The following is a 21,278-nucleotide window of genomic DNA, read 5'->3' on the forward strand; positions in this document are numbered from 1 at the left end:
GAGAAAACACTGCTCTGATGGAACTCTTTATACTAAGCATGCCTAAGTAGCATCTGATGTCATAGGCACCGTTTGGACTTCCCACCAGAAAACACACCTTTCCTGACTTTGAATCAATTCCTTCCCTTCTCAAAGATATTACTAGAAGCCATTTGTCATTTGCTTAGTCTGTAGAAGCTCTGTTACCAACTTCTAAACTAAGTTCCCTCTATAGCTCTGTGTCTTAAAGCATTGCATTTGTCTTCTGTATGTCAGGGGTTCAAGTCTTGAGTGTGGTAAATAAATATTTGATATTTGTTTTTCTACCAGAAAACCTTCCAAATCTTTCGGTATTCCTTTTCTTAAACTTATTGGAGTTGATCTTTAAAATGATCTGTAGCAATTCTCAGCAGCCTGTTCTCTGTCATCCTAAACCCCCTCCCCCACCCCAATACACACTCATGCAGCATAAAACCACAATCAGCCAAGCTGAATATACCAACAGGAACGTCTGTAAGATACATCTCAAAACCATGTACCGTCCTTTAATACCTGTCCAAGCCCTCTGAAGTTTTATTAAACTCTTCTATCTGTTGCCCTGTGTGGATATTGCATAGCAGAAAATCCATTCCTACCACAATGGCTTGTAGCTGAGAGCAGATGAATGTATGTGATGCACAATGCTGATGAAAAACAGCAAAGTCCACTATATATATATATATATTCTCCTTTGAGAGCTAATAGGAAGCTGTTAGGACCTTAACAAAATGAGCAAAGGGGGGTTGTGAACCTGTGAGCATGAGAAGATGGACACGAAGCATTAACCTGGTGAGCCAGAAATGCTGTTTACTACCAATTCATCTCATGCATGTTTATTGTGGATATCCTGAAAACCTGACTTGGCTCCGGAATTCCCTACCCCTGCTTTACACTTATGAGAGCTGTTAAAATAAATGCAAGTGACACTGGGACTTGTACTGGTGAACTGGCGCACAAAAGTGCCTTAGCTAAAATATGTGAACCTCCTGAGATTATGCCACTGTACACTGGGGTGATGAGCATAGTCAACCTGAAATGATGAATAGAGAGAAACATGTTACAAAGACCTATGTCTCCAAAAGTAAACACTGAAGTTGTGGCAAAATGTCACATCAGTCTCCAACACACACCTAGAATTAACAGAAGTGCTTACATACCTTTGGACTCTTTATTAAAAAAAAGGCAGCTACAGCTGACCCCTTTTTATAATAAAGATGCCTAACCCATTAGGCACTCATTAGGAGGTTTCCACCTGAACCATGCACACTGATTGGATGTCCACTGAATGGCAGTGTTCCCCCCCAACACACCTGAGCTATTGTTATCAATGAGTTATTACACAGAACCATTCCTCAACTATTGTTCCGCCTACTAACCACGCCCATTACACCTCATTGGGTGTCTTATGGGAGTGTTTGTGAATGTGTTCTATAAGTAGCTTGAAAAGCTGGCTGTTCTTTGCAACATGGCTCCAAAAAGGAAATTTAATTTTTTGCCTGGAGAATTGCGGATCCTTGTGGCCCAAGTCGGGGCCAACTATGATGCCCTCTTTGGGAGGGAAGCCGATAAGATTGGGATAGAAGGCCAGCAGGCTATCTGGGGGAGGATCTGCAGTGACATGGACTCAGTTCACCATCAGGGCTGTGATATAGAGGCTCTGAAAAAACGATGGCGTGCCCTGCGGAGAGAGGTCCGGCAGAAGCAAGAACTGATTGATATGCAGGGTCCTTGTGGCAACCTCCAACTGACTGTCCTGGAGAGTGAGGTGATGGACATAGTGGGTCCTGGAATAGCACCTGTTGTGGGAGCCATTGATACTTCCCTGAGGCGCCAAGGTAAAAACACTTTACATAGAAGTCATTGCCTTTTTTGTGTTAACTCATATTTTATATCTTTTCTAAACTACAACAGTACTATACAACCAATGCAATTCATAGTAGTACAATAAAAGCCATTGCCTGTTTTGATACTCTTTGCCAGCCTAACATGTGGAATAAGTTGCCAATGTGCCATGTTAGCCTGCATAATACCTTGTAAATGACCAGAGGCAAAGATGTACAGTATTGTGACCATAGTAACATAGTAGATGACGGCAGATAAAGACCTGAATGGTCCATCCAGTCTGCCTAACCTGATTCAATTTAAATTTTTTTTCTTGTTAGCTATTTCTGGGCAAGAATCCAAAGCTTTAAACCTGGAACTGTGCTTGGGTTCCAACTGCTGAAATCTCTGTTAAGACTTATTCAAACCCATCTACACCCTCCCAGCCATTGAAGCTCTCCCCAGCCCATTCTCCACCAAACGGCCATACACAGACACAGACTGTGCAAGTCTGCCCAGTACTGGCCTAGTTCAATATTTAATATTATTTTCTGATTCTAAATCTTCTGTGTTCATCCCACGCTTCTTTGAACTCGGTCACAGTTTTACTCTCCACCACCTCTCTCGGGAGCGCATTCCAGGCATCCACTACCCTCTCCATAAAGTAGAATTTCCTAACATTGCCCCTGAATCTACCACCCCTCAACCTCAGATTATGTCCTCTGGTTTTACCATTTTCCTTTCTCTGGAAAATATTTTGTTCTACGTTAATACCCTTCAAGTATTTGAATGTCTGAATCATATCTCCCCTGTCTCTCCTTTCCTCTAGGGTATACATATTCAGGGCTTCCAGTCTCTCCTCATACATCTTCTGGCGCAAACCTCCTATCATTTTTGAAACGTGCTCCCTCAAAAAACAAACAAACCCCAAACCCTTTTGTATTGCCATATAAGTGGCTCTTCAGCCATAAGGGCTAGTGGGGTGGTAGATAGGTGGGTCTAGTAGGTTCTGGGGATATTTGGGGGGGCTCACCATGACCTATAAGATAGCATTAGTGAGATGTTTATGTGGCATCCTTTTTGTGAAGTTCACAGCAGTGCCCTGTAAGGTACCCCTCCCTATGGTGCTATGTCTGGGTGTTCAGTCCTTCACTTTTCTGGCCCCTCCCGCGCCCAAAAGGTCTTTTTCTAGGCATTTGTGACTTGGACAAATTTTTGGATGAAAATGGGATATGAAGATGACGACTAGAGAATGACACGGTGACAAAATTCATCACCGTTCCCGTCCCCGCGGATAACCACGGGAAACCATCTTCATGTCATTCTTTAAGGAGAGAGGGAAGAATCAGAGTATGAATGGCCACAACCACTGACCCTCAAGCTTTGCTGGTGTAGAAGGACCGAGGTTGAAATAGACACTAGAAAATGACATGGAATTATTTCCCGCAGTTATCCGCGGGGACGGGAACGGTGATGAATTTTGTTACCGTGTCATTCTCTAATGACGACTTAGCGGTCTGGATGATCAGACAGCTGGACGTACAGTTGGATGATTTAAAAAAAAAAAAAAAAGTTGGACATATTTGTCGAAAATGGGCCTTTTCCCATGTCCAACTTTGGGCGACTTGCAACTTAGGCCCAAAACGGACTTAGATGTTTCTTTTGATTATGCTCCTCTAACTGTTTTACAATGTAGTTTATGAGTATAGAGAAAAGTTCCATTTCTTGAGAGAAAATAAATGAAAAAAATGAGGAAAATGTAATGAGGATAAGTAGAGTAAATTACTGGGACTTGCTCAGTCATATAGACACAGATTCTCAAAACTTTAACGCGGTCGCTAAACTGGTTGCAGACAGTTTAGCCTTCATGCATTTTAGTGGCATGCCATGCAAATGGGCTCTTGAATAATGAAATGAGCACTCCGGTGGATTTTTAAAAATTGTCAAGTCATTTCTCCAAGCTTTAGGCGACAAAAATCAGTGACTAGTCCAGGGTGCCAGTACAGTGACAGCACTGTTAAAAGTGCATACTGTGGCTAATGAAAAAAATAAAAAATTACATGAATCATAAATTGTAGTATATATTTTTTTGTGGGAGTAGTAAAAGCATGTTTCATGCAGAGGGAGAGATGCCCAATCTCTCCCGCCACAAACCAACATACCCCAATACCCTCTCAAAAGATGCCCAATCTCTCCCACCACCAACCGACACAACCACCAGCTGCGGGAGAGATGTCCAATCTCTCCCACTGCCAACCAACACCCCTAAACCCCCCTCAGTAGTGGGAGAGATGCCCATTCTCTCCCACCACCAAGCAACACCCCCCCCCCCCGGTGCCTCCAATGACCCCCACCCTCTCCTCCTTACCTTACTTTCAGATGGCTGACCAGAGGGATGCCTAATCCCTCCAGCCAGCTGGCCAGCCTCTTCAAAATGGTGGGCCTTCCCCTACCTGGTGCATCCTGAGGCTCTGACTGGCCCATGTTGTTCTTATTGGGCCAGGTTGTCCTGATTAACCCAGGGTAGCCCAGGAGGGGCCTTAAACAACCTGGGCCAATCAGAGCCTCAGGTCCTTCCCTGGTGCATCCCAGGATGCACTGGGGACGGGAAGGCCCGCCATTTTAAAGAGGCAGGCCAACTAGCCAGAGGGAGTAGGCATCCCTCCTGCCAGTCATCTGAAAGTAAGGTAAGGGGGAGAGGGTGTGGGGGGGGTCATTGGAGGCATGGGGGGAGTGAAGCATGGTGGTGGGAGAACGTGTGAATTTTTCCTGCTGCCAAGGGGGGTTGGGGGTGTTGGTTAGCGGCAGGAGAGATTGGGAATCTCTCCCACTGCTGGGGGGAGGGTGCCGGGGGGGGGGGTGTTGGGTGTTTTGTTGCTTGGTGGCAGGAGAGATTGGGCATCTCTCCTGTTGCCAGGAGGTATTTCTTGATGGTGGGAGAGCATGGGCATCTCTCTCACTGCTGAGAGGGGTTGGGGGGAGGGTTGGTTGTGGTGGAAGAGATTGGACATCTCTTCCACTGCTGGGTGGAGGGTTATTTATGGCTCTTTTTTTTTTTTTTTTTTTTTTGACTGTATTCTGCACATGTGCCTATCGCTATCACCAGCGATGGGCACATGCAAATTTAGCAAATCTTTGCTCCTCTCTGCCAACCTCATTTGCATGAGTGTTTTTTTTGAGAATGTCTTGCTTTTTTTAAAAATCACTACTATAACAGCTGCAATAGCGGCCCGTCAGTTTTCAACACAACCTTTAGAGAATCTAGGCCACAGAGTTGATATTCAGTGGGACTCAATCAACTTAAAGATACCGGTTGACTTATCTGGTTCTCTTTAAGCGGATTTTCAGCTCCTTTACAAGATTAAGTTAGGCTGCTATCTTTGATCACATAAAGTTTTCTGCATTGGGCTGAATTTCAGCGCTTTCCAGTAACTTTTAGCTCCACCTGCAGAACACCTCCCAGCTGCCTTCACAGTCTCATTACTTTTGTATGACCATCAAAAGTTATGGTGATTAGCAGCCCCAAATTTTTTAAGCCACTGTTTTATGTAGTTAATTTTGAAGTTGACCTCATATTACATATGCAGTGGTATTTTTCACTGCTCTATTTTCTAACCTTGGAACTATGCTGCAAATTCATTAATTTTCTAATCTGCCATATCTGGTTTTGTTCCAGGTAATTTTAGTTTATTGATGCATAAACCTAGGACAAATTACCTGAAAGAAATGTCCAGAACATTGAAAAAATAAACAGACCATGAACTATGCTGACTGTATTTGAATGGGACCTGATTTGTGGCACAGGATTGCTGAGTCTGCATTTAAAGAAATAGTAGTGACATCTAATTTAGAAATTTCAGAACTGGAGACTTGGGAATAAGATCAAAGAAGCAATAAAGTCATGAAATCGACATACAGCTGTTTGGAAGAACCTTCCAGTTACTACATTGTGTCAATATATGCTCATGTTTGAACTTTCCCTTCCTTTAGGCAATACATGACAAAATACCTACTGTGACGTCTTTCGAATGATCATCTGCCCTGGTAAGCTATTAAAAATTAAACTGCTAGCTTTTTGCTTGTGATTCATGGCATACAGTACAAGCAGAACTAAAAGAAATATGTGAAAAAAATGTTGGGAAAGCAGTAGTTGGTGGGTGTGCTATATAGCTGGTATGTATATGAATGGGTCTTTGTGTTGGCTCTATATGTATCAGTTAACAAAAGGATAAAGCACAGGGGAGAGACAATTTGACAGTAGCAGCTCCATAACTACTAGGTGTCACTGTATCAAGGATTCTATGGTACAATAGCTGGAACTGCTTCTCCCATAGAAATGCATTTGGACATTTTGTTTGGTTGGTTGGGGGTGGGAGGTTTGGGGTGGGGGGAAGCTTATTTCTTTGAAACTCCTAAGTCTTCCCTATTTCATTTTGGAGAGTTACATTTTGGAGCTCCTACACATTCTAGATACCTTATGTATTATTTCTAGGGGCGTGCAGCCAAACATTGCAGTTTTTTAAAAAAAATTTGCTATGATGCTTGTGTTTTTTTTTGTTTAGTTATGTTTTACATTTTGTTGCAATAGGGATAGGGATTTTCAAAAGGAAGTCAAAGTCCAACAGACCTTCTCATAACATTCCCCCCCCCCAAAAAAAAAAAACAAACAACCCAAAAAAAACACATTTATCTCACAGCCATTTTCAAATAGGAAATATATCAATGTTTCCTGTTTGAAAATATCTGAGAACATCCAAAATGAATAGCCAGTTTACAAACTGAAACATCCAAATAATGAACATCCAAAATTCAGGGACAAAACATTTTAACAGAAATGGCCACACAGACATCCTTGCAGAGCAGAGGGGCAGCCTAGTGGTCAGTGTAGTAAACTGTAAACCAGGATACCCAGGTTCTTACCACCACCCTCCCCCCCCCCACACACACACACCCATACACAAACACACACAATTCTTATTTTAAATGCTGATCCCTCCAGGAGCAAGATGGCATTGGAGTAGGACAAAAACAACAAAGAAAAAGGCAAGGGGGATGTCTTAACAACCAAAACAAGTCTTTATTAGAAACACGCCTTCCCTTTATTAGAAATACGCCTTCCATCTTCATTACCTGCTGTATCCACATGTCAGAATGCTATTACCAACTTTATGGACCAATTAGCTGCAGACGTTGCCACTGTTGGAATAAAGACATGCTCTGACTTGGCAAGTAATTTGTCACTAAGGCCCTGATACACAAAGCTCCAACACCACAGTAAAAAAAAAACAATAGCATAGTCGGTGTGATTTTTTGTTTTCCAGGTGATTCTCTGCATGAGTAGCATGCAAATTATATGCATGCTATTCATTCAGAGCAGCCTTGGCGAAAAGGGGAGGAACTGTGCCTGGCGCCTGATCAGAAGAGCAACTGCTAGGCGCAGTTCCTCCCCACCCCATCCCTCCTGTCAAAAATAATTTTTTCTTCTGCCACATTCTGCTTCTCCCTGCCAGTTCAGCTGATCATGGCAGGGGAATCCCCGATCAGATGAGCCAGCAGGATTCCCCTGCCCAAAACCTACTGTACCCACCTGTACACCACAACAATAGCTTTTATGCCTGCAGGTGTCATCTTTATTTAGGTAGAGTAGGTTTTGGGTGTGTTTTGGGAGCTCATCATACAATTTAAGTAGGTTATGGTGAGATTTGTACCTTGGATTTTTTTAATGTGATGTTCATGGGAAAAGGATTGGGACTTGTATACTACCTTTTTGTAGTTTTACAACCACACTCAATGCGGTTTACATACAGTTACTTCAAGCATTTTCCCTATCAGGGATTCAAGACAAGGTTAGACAAGTTCCTACTGGAACCAGAACATACGCAGGTAAGGCTAGACTCAAATACGGCACTGGTCTTTGACCTAAGGGCCACCGCTTGAGCGGAGTGCTGGGCACGATGGACCACTAGTCTGACCCAGCAGCGGCAATTCTTATGTTCTTATGCTTTACTGAGATGTGTCTGTGTGGCCATCTGACGCTGTCATAAAGGCTGGAACGTATTGTTACTGTCACATCTTTGGGTGGTGGGAGGGTGTCAGTGACCACTGGTGGGAGAGTAAATATGGCCAAAACAAGTAAATTGATTGTTAACTCCATTAATTGATTGTTAGCACCTAATTGACTAATTAGTTTGTGTGTGGATCTGGGTTCTGCACACAAATTTGGATGATGTATAATCTAGGGCACTGTTCAAAATTGCAAGGCCCACAAGCCAATGGTGGCCTGTGGGGTCCTCTTGTGCGGCTCACAGCTCCACACCGGGTTCCAAAGCCCCCCTCACCTCAAAAACATCAAGGAAGGTGCTGGCACAGCAGCAATTCTCCAGCACTGCTGATGGCGTCCTCTGTATTGTTCTTCTGACATTGTTCTTCAATCCCCCCCCCCCCCCCCAAGCAGCTTCCTGTTTCCGCTTGGGTAGACTGAAGCAAAGGAACCGTGCAGAGGAAACTGAGGGTAGCGCTAGAGAATCGCTGCCATGCCAGCGACCTCCTTGCAATTTTTGTGGTGAGGGGATCTTCAGAACAGGATCCTGGTTCTCAGCATTATTTCTCCGTACAAGTTACCTCCTTCATGTTGCTATGTCCTCTGGTAATTTCTACCACCTTTAAATTATAAAAACCTGCCCTTCTGGGCTTTTGAAAATTGAACAGAATACTTATCGGAATCATCCCAATAGCACACTTTCCATAATAAAGAAAACACCTAATTTGAGCCATGAAGGTGGCAGAGCAGCTGATAATGTAGGCAGTGGCATGAACAGGTCTTGGCACCAGAAGTGGAGCAGATTACTACAAACAGTGGCATAAATAGTCCAAGTCAATAACACTAGAAGAGAAAAACAATCTTATCTTCTTCTTTTTTTTTCTTTTTAATTCTAATTTTTGATGTTTTGTTTTCTTTTTTGTGGGGGATGCAAAACTTCTCACTTCTAAAACAAGAGAATGAGTTATCTATCTATCTACTTTAACAAATTCAAATGTTTTTTATTCCCATGCCACTAATTTCTTAAATCATTTTTTGATTTTATTTCCCTTCTCCTATTGTATTTTCCTTTTATATATTCTTTCTATAAAAATTGTATTTCCGCCCCTTTTCCTATTGTGTCAAAGATTTGAGTTTGTGTGTTTAGTCTTGGTTTGTACAATAATTTAATATATATGTTTTATATTGCAGACACGTCTATCTTTCTGTAATTTTTAAATTTTGTTCAATGCTTTGTACTGCTGGATAAGCGTTTAATCAAATACTTTGAATAAAGAATAAAGACAGGGCAGCTAGTCATGTTGAGAGCGGCATCTATAGTGGCACAGTCAAGCCAAGACATCAACAGCAGGAAGGGGCAAGAACAGTCCATGACACTAATGCTAGAAAATGGAGAAGCATATCCAACTCGGCCTAGAGAGCACTGGATGATTTTATGTGTACAATGAAGAAAACAAGCACTACCTTTTTAAATCAATCAGCAGATGGTAGGGGAATGCTATGTAACCAGAGAAACACAGGTAAGAAGAGGTCACTGTCCCTTTCTATATACTACAACCTTTAATGCCTTCAGAGATCCTATCAGCTACCTTAAGAACATAAGGACATAAGAAGTTGCCTCCGCTGGGTCAGACCAGAGGTCCATCGCGCCCAGCAGTCCGCACCCGTGGCGACCCATCAGGCCCATGACCTGTAATGTGATCCTTTTCTAAGACCTTTGATCCCTTTTATCCTTCTATCTATACTCTATCTATAACCTATCTCTACCTCTATCTGTATCCCTCAATCCCCCTGTTGTTCAGGAATTTATCCAATCCTTCTTTGAACCCCCATAGTGTACTCTGTCCTATCACAACCTCCAGAAGCGCATTCCAGGTGTCCACCACCCTCTGTGTAAAAAAGAACTTCCTAGCATTGGTTCTAAAATTGTCTCCTTTCAGTTTCTCTGAGTGCCCCCTTGTGCTTGTGGTTCCCAATAATCTGAAGAATCTGTCCCTTTCTACCTTCTCTATGCCTTTCATGATCTTGAAAGTCTCTATCATGTCTCCTCTGAGTCTCCGCTTTTCAAGGGAGAAGAGCCCCAGCCTTCCCAAACTGTATGCGTATGAAAGGTTTTCCATACCTTTTATCATTTTCATCGCTTTTCTCTGGACCCTTTCAAGTATCGCCATGTCCTTCTTGAGGTACGGTGACGAATACTGGACACAGTACTCCAGATGCGGGCGCACCGTCGCACGATACAGCGGCATGATGACTTCCTTCGTCCTGGTTGTAATGCCCTTCCTAATAATACCCAACATTCTGTTTGCTTTCTTTGAGGCTGCTGCACATTGTGCCGTTGATTTCATTGTTGTATCTACCAGCACTCCCAAGTCTTTTTCAAGGTTACTATCCCCCAGCACTGATCCCCCCATTTTGTAGCTGAACATCAGGTTTTTTTTCCCTAAATGCATGACCTTGCATTTCTCTATATTAAAGCGCATTTGCCATTTACTTGCACACTCTTCCAGTTTGTTTAGGTCCCTTTGTAGGTCTTCACGTTCTTCCGTGGTTCTAACCCTGCTGCAGAGTTTGGTGTCATCCGTAAATTTTATAACTTCACACTTCGTCCCTGCTTCTAGGTCGTTTATAAATACATTGAACAGCAGCGGTCCGAGCACCGACCCCTGGGGAACACCGCTCGTGACCTTCCGCCAGTCCGAGTAGTGGCCCTTCACTCCAACCCTTTGCTTTCTGCCTGCCAACCAGTGTTTAATCCACCTGTGTACGTTCCCTTCCAACCCGTGATTCCACAGTTTCCTAAGAAGCCGCTCATGGGGTACCGTGTCAAAGGCTTTTTGGAAGTTGAGATAGATGATGTCTACAGGTTCTCCTTTGTCCATCTGGCTGTTTATCTCTTCAAAGAAGTGCAGTAGATTCGTTTGGCACGATCTTCCCTTGCAGAAGCCATGCTGGCTCACTTTCAGTTGTCTATTTTTTTTTCTATGTGCTCACAGATGATGTCCTTTATCAGTGCCTCCATCATCTTGCCTGGGACTGAAGTCAGGCTTACTGGCCTGTAGTTCCCCGGGTCACCCCTCGATCCCTTTTTAAAGATAGGTGTGACATTTGCTATTTTCCAGTCCTCCGGGATCTCCCCAGTTTTCAAGGGCAAGTTACAAATTTGTCGGAGAGTTTCTGCTATTTTGTTCCTTAGCTCTTTTAGAACCCTTGGGTGGATTCTGTCCGGGCCCGGTAATTTGTCGCTTTTCAGTCTGTCTATCTGTTGGAGGACCTCCTCATGGCTTATCTCCATATGCGCCAGTTTTTCTTCTTGATCTCCACTTATGATCTCTTCGGGTTCTGAAATATTTGTGTCCTCGCTCGTGAAAACCGACGAGAAGAACTTGTTTAACCTGTCGGCTACCTCTTTTTCCTCCTTTACCACCCCCTTTCTGTCTCCATCATCCAACGGTCCTACTTCCTCCCTCGCTGGTTGCTTCCCCTTGATGTATCTGAAGAACGTTTTGAAGTTTCTGCATTCCTCAGCCAGCCTCTCCTCGTATTCTTTCTTTGCGTTCCTCACCACTCGGTGACAGTCCTTCTGGTGTTTTTTGTGTTCTTTCCGGTTATCCTCGGTTTGGTCCTGTTTCCATTTGCGGAAAGATTTTTTTTTTGTCTCCTATCGCCCTCTTTACTTCCGTCGTTATCCATACCGGGTCTTTTGTTCGATTTTTTTTTTTTTTTGCACCCTTTCCTAAACCTGAGAATGTACAGGTTTTGTGCTTCCAGCATCGTGTCCTTGAATAGGGACCAGGCTTTCTCTATGGTTTCCATCCGTTTTGAGCAATTTTTGAGTTTCTTTTTCACCACTGCTCTCTAAATTCCTTCCTGAAGCAAGATTCACAAGAGGTTTTTTTGAGTTCCTGGCCTAGTGTGTTTTCCATTTATTTATTCCACTTAAAAATTTCCTTTCCAACACATATGAAGGGCAATTCAGGGCACCTGATTGGTGCAGATTCAATAAAAGAAATAGGCATCCACTTTCCTTTATAGAATATTAGAGTTTAAGCCCGTTACATAACAAAACATTATACTTATAGACCGCATTACCAAAAAGTTCTAAGCGGTTTACAAAAGATTATAAACATTAAACATAATCGTATATTTGAATGAGTCAGCTAGTCAGGTATTTGGAGAAAAGATAGGTTTTTAGCTGTTTTCTAAAATGAAACAGCTGTGAGCAACAATGATCGAAATTCTTTTTCATGAGAAGCCGCCTGAGATGCTAAAGAGTGATTTAGGATTTTCTTGCTTTTACATTAACGGGTGCTAGAATAGATTAGTCTGATCCAGTATAGCTATTCTTCTTATGTCTTACCCCCATATTCAGGCTCCCATTTTTCACTTTTACCTTCCCTATTTCCACCTGTTTTCACCAACTTAAAAATCTATCCCCTTTCTCTGTCCTTCACCTCCATAGAACTCCTTCTCCATTCCCCCTTTCCCCATCAACTTTTGCTTCTGCATCTTCACCTATTTTTCCAGCTCCTATCTTCAGCCCCTTTCTCTCATATGCCCCCTTTTTAGCCCCCAGATTCAGTCCCAGTCCTTTTCTCTCACTTGACCCTTTTGTAGCCCCCTTCTCCTACCTCCCCTATTTTCACCCCAGCTCCCTTCTCTCACACATTCCCTTTTTATAGCCTCCAACCCTAACCCCCTTCTCATACCTGTTCTTCCAGCCCTCAGTTCTAGCCCCAGTCTCCTTATCACACCTGTCTTCCTTTTCAGCCCCCCCAAATCCAGACCCAGACCCCTTCTCTCACAACTCACCTTTTGCAGTCCCAAGCTCCAGCCCTCTTCTTTTAACAGCCTCCTACACAGGTCTCTTTTCCCATGAACCCCCCTTTAAAGCCTCCTTCCCTTACATGTCCCCTTTTTTCAGCCCCAGCTCCAAACCCCTTTTTTAGCCCCCCCAGCCCCCTTCTCCCATCCTTTCAGCTTCCAGCCCCAGCCTCCTTTTCTCACATGTCCTTTTCTCACACATATCCCCTTTTCTGCCCCCAGCCCCCTTCTCATACACATCCCCATTGTCAGCTGCCAGCTCCTTTCTCTAACATGTTCCCTTTTTACAATACCGACCCCAGCTCCAGCCCCCTTCTCCCATCTACCCCTTTTTTTCAGCCTCTAGTTCCCTTCTCCTATTTGACCTCTTTTGCCTTTGAAGTGTTGCTTGGACCCTGGTCCAATGAAATCAGTTCCCATTTGCTCTGGAATACCGACAGCATATTGTACGCTGAGATGCTTCCCTGCTCTGTGGTTCTATTGTACTGCACATGCATTTTAATGTGGCATGGAGGCACGAAGTTTCAATTGTAGTGCGCATGCACTAACTAAGGTATTATTATTATAGCTAGAAGACTAGTGTAAGTAGATATAAACAGGCATATCCGGTTAGACACAAGCACTTATTTCACTCATAGAACTGGTCTGTCAGAGCCTGTCGGACATACACATGTAAAAATGGGAATCCTGCCCAGGCATTGCCCATGTGTACACTCACTTGTATAATGCACGCTACGTAAGTTATGCTCATATTTACAAGCTGGGGGTTTTTCCCTACTTTAGCACTGATGTTTTCCTACTTTAGCTGGGGAGGGGGGGTTCCTACTTTAATGCTATAAAAAAAATGCCACGGCCATCTTTAGAACCTCAGGGATTCTTTGAAGGGCTAAGTGAACAAGCTTATTATGTTGGTAAGGCTCTTCACTCTTGTTGATTAGTTTGTGCAGTAAAAGAAAAAATAGGAAAACAATATTTTTATATACATATAGTAACATGAGCTTGTGTTGTGTTTCAGCTCCAGTTCCATCCCTGACCCTGATGAAGTAATAAAACACATCGGTGAGGGGTGGTACAATATTACTAAAAGCTAAGGGGGTAATAATAAAAAAAAAAGTGTCCTAAGTGGCTACTTGGACGATCAAAAAGCCTGATCGTCCAAGTACCCTTAACCAAAGCTGGTTTTTAGACGTATCTAAAACCAACTTGGGCCTTTCCCCTGCCTCTAAACGCACAGAGAGAAAAAGAGGTGTGTTTAGAGGAGGGGAAAGGGCGGGCAGTGGGCGGGAGGTGGGCCGACCTACACCTAGGCGTACAACAGGTATAACCAATACAGTTTAGTCGGCACTTAGACAAAATAAAACCAGGTCTAAGTGCCGAAAAATGGGCCGCTGAGCTGATGGCCATTGGCGCCATCGGTTCAGCGGCTCGGCAACCTAACCATTGTGGCAGGAGAGATGCCTCATCTCCCCTACCATGATGCCATCACTCTTCTACCCAAACTGCCATGACCCGCGGCAGTTCGGGTAGAGGAGTGATGGCATCGCGGTAGGGGAGATGAGGCATCTCTCCTGCCGCGATGCATCACTCCCCCCCCCCCAAACACACAACATCGGGGCAAGAGGGAGCTCAAGCCCTCTTGCCCCAGCCAACCGCGGCACCCCCGACATATCGGGGCAAGAGGGAGCCCAAGCCCTCTTGTCACCCGACTCCCCGACTCCATCAGGGCAAGAGGGAGCTCAAGCCCTCTTCCGCCGATGGTACCCCCCCCCCCGACTCGTTCGGGCCAGGAAGGAGCCCAAGCCCTCCTGGTCCAGCCGATCCTCTACCCCCACCCCCCACTACATTATGGGCAGGAGGGATCCCAGGCCCTCCTGCCCTCGATGAACCCCCCTCCCCCCAATGTCCGACCCCCCCCCACCCCCACCCCCCGTACCTTTAGGTAAGTTGGCCGGACAGACAGGTGCCAAACCCGTCCATCCATCCGGCAGTTCTCTGACAAATGGGGCCAGATTGGCCCAGCCTAACCAAAGCCCCGCCTACTGGTGTGGCCTAAGGCACCTGGGCCAATCAGAATAGGCCCGGGAGTCTTAGGTCCCGCCTGTGGGTGGGGCCTTAGGCACATGGCCCGGGTTGAGCTCCCTCTTGCCCTGATGGAGTCGGGGAGTCGGAGGGGCAAGAGGGCTTGGGCTCCCTCTTGCCCCGATATGTCGGGGGTGCCACGGTTGGCTGGGGCAAGAGGGCTTGAGCTCCCTCTTGCCCCAATGTTGTTGGGAGGGGGGGTGTCAAGGTTTAACATGGCAGGAGGGCTTGGGCACCCTCTTGCCTGGATCGTTGTGGGGTGGGGGGGGGGGGGGATTCTGTAACCGGTGTTGTTTTTGACAGACACCGGTTACAGAATCCAGGTTTTAGGCGAAGGACTGGCTCCTCCTTCGCCTAAAAGCCCTTCTGTTGGACGTTTGTGGCCTAGGCATGTTTTTGTTTCATTATGGCTAAAAAGTGTAGACGTGCTATGGGGGTACTTTTAGACGTAGTGAAGATTGGGCATTTAGGCAGAGGAAGGCCATAATCAAAACATGGACTTGTTTTGGTTATGGACACTTTCCCTGCTTCTGGGTTGAACGTTTAGGGACTTAGGCCAAAAGGGGACTTAGACGCTTTTTTTGATTTTGCCCCTCCACGTTAATTTGATTTTATGAATAATGTTATATACAAAAATGAAAACTTTAAAGAATACTGCAAAAGCATAAATTTATGAAATTAATACTGTTGAAGGAATATTCAAAGAAGGTTTAAATATGCACGTTAATATATGGATCTATGAGGAGTGCTGCCACACTGAGTTATGACTTGGGTGGTGTTCTGAAGATCCTTAGAAAGTTTGATATATCAACACTGCAACATTGTAAAAAGTGTGATGGATTAATATTGCAACAGTTTCTTTTCAGCACTATTGTGATATTAGAATAGTTAGTTGAATATTGCACTGAATATTGGTGCCAATTATTACTTGAGACATATTTACAAGCTAGCACTTAGACAGAATTTTGGTAATTATATGTATGCCATTATTCTACACATCTGCATGCATTAATTGGCATGTAAATGTTAGTACCTGTTTTATCAAGCTGCTGTTTAAGGGTTTTTTTTTTTTTTTAAATTGCAGTCCACTGTGGTAAAAGCTCCGACACTCATAAAATTCCTATGAGTGTCGGAGCCTTATGCAGCTTGATAAAAAGAAAGGGGGGGGGGAGGTTATAGAAGGGATCTGGATTGCTCCTAACACGCGCTAAATTGGCTAGCGCACCTTAGTAAAAGAGGGGGACAGTTTTGTTGAAGACCAGCGCAAGATAAGTGGCTATTTTTTTTGTGCTGTTGGATGTTACTAATGAGCGTGTGGATTTATCTATTCTAGAATGGCGCAGTGGTTAAAGCTACAGCCTCAGCACCCTGGGGTTGTGGGTTCAAACCCACACTGCTCCTTGTGACCCTGGGCAAGTCACTTAATCCCCATTGCCCAAGGTACATTAGATAGATTGTGAGCCTGCCAGGACAGGGAAAAATGCTTGAGTACCTGAATAAATTCATGTAAACCGTTCTGAGCTCTCCTGGGAGAACGGTATAGAAAATTGAATAAATAAATAAATAAAAGAATCATATGAGAGACTCTGCAGTTCCTGATGTCTGGTGAAGAGGGGACCATTTGGTTGTTATAACGGACTGCAAGTGGAGTTTTATTTGTGACCTGTGACTGTTAAGGGATCACTTGTGCTTGTATGTTTCTAAATACTTGTTGGTTGAGTGCTTCCCCAGCATTTTCTAGCTTGAACTGAGGTCTTTTTTTTCCACCCTCCACTTGTTTATATTGATATATCCATGGTCCTTAATTACCTTCCTGACACCAGAAGAGTGTACATTTTTGTATTGTGAAAGAATTACCCCATTTTATTCCATAAAGGATAAAAATTAAACCAATACATACAATAAAATATCAAACTACACTTGAATAAACCCTACAGTATAATATGTGTAGCACCTGTAGTACATTTGAGTTCCCCTTCTTTCCTGGAGCAAATTTTCTCCCTGGCAAGTCCGTGGAGCCTTCTAGGTATATCTCCCCACCACCCCCGCAAACTCCACTACTTTCTACCATTTCCACTACTGTATACCATTTGTAGCATAATAGTAGTGTAGTGTTCTGTTGTGGTAATATCGCTTTGTTTTGCGCAAAATGTGACAGGAATGAACCTCGTTGGAAACTGGGTTTGCTGGCTATGATCTCAATTTCTGAAATTTACTGCTAATGCCCTTCTTAAAACGTGAATTGTGGCAAAGAGAGCTAGTCATCCTGTGTAAGAGTGCTGTTAAAACTTTGCACTCACTACCCTCTCCTGGCAGGTTGTAGTATTTAAATATTTCTGATTTGAATAAGAAAGGTTACTTTTGAAAGTTAATTAAAAAAATTTATTGTTAGCCTAATAAAAAAGATATTGACTTATTTCCTTTGTTTTATCTCTATATATTACCTTGTAGTATTTACTGACCATGTGTACAATCCACAATGCCACTGGAGGGGCCTGCTGAAAAGACTGGGGTTTTTTCAGTTTCATTTTGACTACAGTAGCCTCCACGGCGGTTCTAGCAACATCATCAACGCACAGCTTTTCCGTTTGTGAGTTTCACAGGACCCCTGAGGAAGGCTAAAATTGCCGAAACACGGCCCATGTTATGTCTAGGCTCCAGTGATCGTTGGTGTAGTTTTTATTTGAAATAAAGCATTTGAACTCTTAAACTCTTGTGTCCTGTGTGCTTTGTATTTACAGACCACAGCACTATGAGCTGCTGATAGTCTTACTTTGTTGTTTATTTGGCTTTAGCTCCCACCTTTATTTGTAGTAGCTCAAGATGAAGTTACATTCAGGTACACTAGGTATTTGCTTGTCCCTGTGTGGCAGTGGTGCAGCCAGTCAATTTTGGGCAGGCCTGAGCCCAAAGTGTGCAGGCATCTCTCGCTCTCTTTCCCTCCCTTCCCATACACCCCAGCCCATGTAGCATCTCTCTTTCCCTCCCTCCCCAGCCCCCTAACCCATGCAGCATTTCTGTTTCTCTTCAGGTCGCTGGCAGTGGTTCCTACACACTGCCGGCGGATGACCCAGAAACCTTCCCTCTGACGCAAAACATAAATGCATCAGAAGGAAGGCTGCCAGTGGCCTGCAGCTGCTGAGTGGCCAGGCTTGCTCCTTGGTTACACCCCTGCTGTGTGGCTTTACTTAAGGAGGCACACTGGCTCCCTGTGGCACATCGCATTATATTTAAACTATGCCTACTTACTTTTAAAGCTTTAGTATTTAAAACCTCCGCTTTTATTTTCAGAGTTTTAATTCCTTATTCTACCTCTAGATCACTTAGATCACAAGATCAACATTTATTGGCTATTCCCTCATTAAAAGTTATTAACATGAGGCGTCGTACTGTTTTTTCAATAACAGCTCCCCAGTCTTGGAATGATCTTCCACTGTATATAAGAGAGGAAAAGAATTTAGACAAATTTAAGACCAAACTTAAAAGTTTTTTATTTAAAGACGCCTTTAGTGAATAAATGATTCTCTTCTCTCTTTTTACCAAGCATTTCTTCTTAAATTGTTATTGTCTCCCTTCCTAATGTTTTTACTTAATATATTAAATTTAATATTGATTGTAACCATTAAATAATTTTCCTTTTGTTCTGATATTGTACATATAAATTATTTAACTTAAATGAACTAATATCTGTATAAGAATGTCTATATTTTAACTTAATATGATTTACTGTATGATAAGAATGTCTATATTTTAACTTAATATGATTTACTGTATGTCTGAGTGATCTGTTACCTATATTTTAGATATCATAACAATTTGTACATCGCCTAGAACTTTGAATAGGCGATTAATCAAACTATCATAAACTTGAAATTTACTAAGTTTGTACCTGAAGCAATGGAGGGTTAAGTGACTTGCCCACAATCACAATGCACAGCAGTGGTTTTGAATTGGACTTCCCTGGTTGTCACCCTGCTGCTTTAACTACTAGGCTCCTCCTTTGGTGACTAGTCTATGTACCCCTCCTTCACACTGGTAGGCTCTAGATTTCTACAACTGGCTAGTCTTCAGGATCTCTGCTAGCTAAGGTAAATTTGGAGAGGGTGGATGGAGAGAAGAGAAAAGGGGAGGCACGGGGTGAGGCTCTAGACACCATAGGGTCCCCCAAAATATTGTTCTAGTTATACTACTGGGTTAAAGCAAGGCTTCCTAAACTGATTCTGGAGATTCTACAGCCAATTGGATTTTCAGGATATCCAGAATGGATATGCAAAAAATAAAATTGGAGTTTAAACGTATGTATTGGTTTATATTCAAAGCAATTTAGGTGCGCTGGTTATATCACTTGTTTGGGGCTAACTGCTAATTTTCAGCAGCATTTAACCTGTTAATGCTGTTGAAAATAACTTAGTGGCAAACTGAAAACTAGCTATTTTGGAGGGTGTTCCAAGGACGCAGTTGGCACTTAACCAGTCAGGTTAATTCATAAATAGGACCACATAAGTCAGTCCTATCTTTATGTGGTAATCCATAGCTGGTTAAATGCTGAATGTTGCACTTAACCAGCTATGCATTAGCTGAATCCAGAAATTCTATGCCAGTGCAGACATGGCCTGGCTTTGAATTTTTGGGTTTAAAGCCAATGCAGTCAGCTGGCTTAATATTAGGCCTGTAGATTTTTTTCAAGCATATTTATTGTGGATATTCTGAAAATAAGACTGGCGGGGGTTGGGGAATAGTGTTTCTATCAGTTTCTACTAGTTCAGATTTGGAAAGCTAAAGGAATAAGCTAAACCTTATAATGGAGGAATCTTAGGGAAACACAAGTCTGTGCTTCATTGTTCCAAATAAATTTTACCCAACCCAGCCTGCTTTGGGATAAAACAAACAGAATATTCTCCAGTAATCTGTAACTGTTCATGGTGGCACCAAAGATCCAGCATTAGTCAAAATCATTATTTAAACTGAAAGCATATATGGCATTTTCCTACAAACCCAGGGAAAACCTGATATATCTTAGGGCCCCTTCCACTAAAGGGCTTTAAACACTTACTCTCAGCTATATATGGTGCACAAAATTGTACATGTAAATTTGGACATGCAAATTTGTACATGCACGCACAATTAGGTGCACAATTTCATTGAGTAACAAACCAATTAGGTGCTAGTAATTATTGGCCCTAATTAGCAATAATTAGAATTTGCATGTGCATCTTGCTATGTGCTATTCTTTAAAGAAACTTACATAAATTTTGTGCACAGACCCAAAAGGGAACATGGGAGGGGCATGGGCAGACAATGCCCCTCAATTATGGCCTCTATGTGTATATGTTTACCCAAACTGAACAGAGGCATTCTTAGAGCCAGAGGTGGATAAGAATTAGCATTTAGACACACACTTTATAAAAATATGCATGGATATTCTGAAAATAAGTTGGGGAAGTATACTGAATATACTTTCATAGAGTAATTTCCCAAAGAAAGTACGTGCAAATTATTTTCTGTGCATTGTTGACAAAACAAGGAATTTCAGAAATAAGGAAAAATTTGGAATACTTGGGACAGACTACGATAGAAAGAAAAATCAATCACATAATTCCCCTGCTTAAGGCCAATAGATTACAAATAAATATTAATGTATGAGTATATCGATATGTGTCACATTAGGATGAAAACTTATATTGAGAAATCTTGCACTGTAACTGTCAAATTTATCCTGTAAACTGCATATTTTATACATTGGTATTAGATCCCTAGTATGTGTCAAGTAAGGATAAAACTTGTATTGAAAAACCATGCACTGGAACTATGGCGAATTGTAACCTGTTAACTATATATTATCTTTGTCAACCTGTAACCTGCTCTGAGCTCCTTGGGGGAGGATGGGATAGAAAATGAATTAAATAAATATAACCTCAAAAACTACAATTTCAGACACCCCCCCCCTCCAATCTTCCCTGTGGGGTGTGACAGCCCTATTCGCAGACCAGACGCTGGGAAGATGGGTTGCAGCCTGCCACAGTTCCTCTCAGGGCAGCTGGAATAAGGAGGATCTCTGCCACCAGAAAAGCTGCCTTTTCTGAGTCGGGTCACAGCTGGATTGAGCCTCAATCCCTGTGAACCAGGATTCAAACGCCATGAAGAGAGAAAGGAAAATGCAGCTGACACTATGTGCGCTCCAAAGAAATACAATTAGTGCCCGTACAGCTTGCACTGCAATCCTGATCAAGTCAAGGAGTGAGCAAAGAGCAGGGGAAACCCCTGAGCTCCACAGTTCCAATAGGCTGGCTGAGCAGGACCCCGCAGGATCCACCTGTCAGCTGTAGACTAGAGCAGTGATTCCCAACCCTGTCCTGGAGGAACACCAGGCCAATTGGGTTTTCAGGCTAGCCCTAATGAATATGCATGAGAGAGATTTGCATATGATGGAAGTGATAGGCATGCAAATTTGCTTCATGCATATTCATTAGGGCTAGCCTGAAAACCCAATTGGCCT

At 43.1% G+C, this 21,278-nt stretch overlaps 1 long non-coding RNA gene across 2 annotated transcripts; it reads left to right on the forward strand.

Annotated features, from left to right (window-relative positions):
- The first annotated feature begins 1,716 nt into the window (after positions 1-1,716).
- Positions 1,717-17,479, forward strand: LOC117361936. Of its 2 annotated transcripts, XR_004539759.1 has the most exons (4): positions 1,717-1,853; positions 5,830-5,883; positions 13,719-13,762; positions 17,234-17,479. It is a non-coding gene; the product is annotated as an uncharacterized LOC117361936 (long non-coding RNA). The 2 variants fall into 2 exon arrangements; XR_004539758.1 differs by lacking the exon at positions 13,719-13,762.
- The last annotated feature ends 3,799 nt before the right edge of the window (positions 17,480-21,278 follow it).

This window comes from Geotrypetes seraphini, chromosome 6 (assembly GCF_902459505.1).
Source record: "Geotrypetes seraphini chromosome 6, aGeoSer1.1, whole genome shotgun sequence".
NCBI lineage: Eukaryota > Metazoa > Chordata > Amphibia > Gymnophiona > Dermophiidae > Geotrypetes > Geotrypetes seraphini.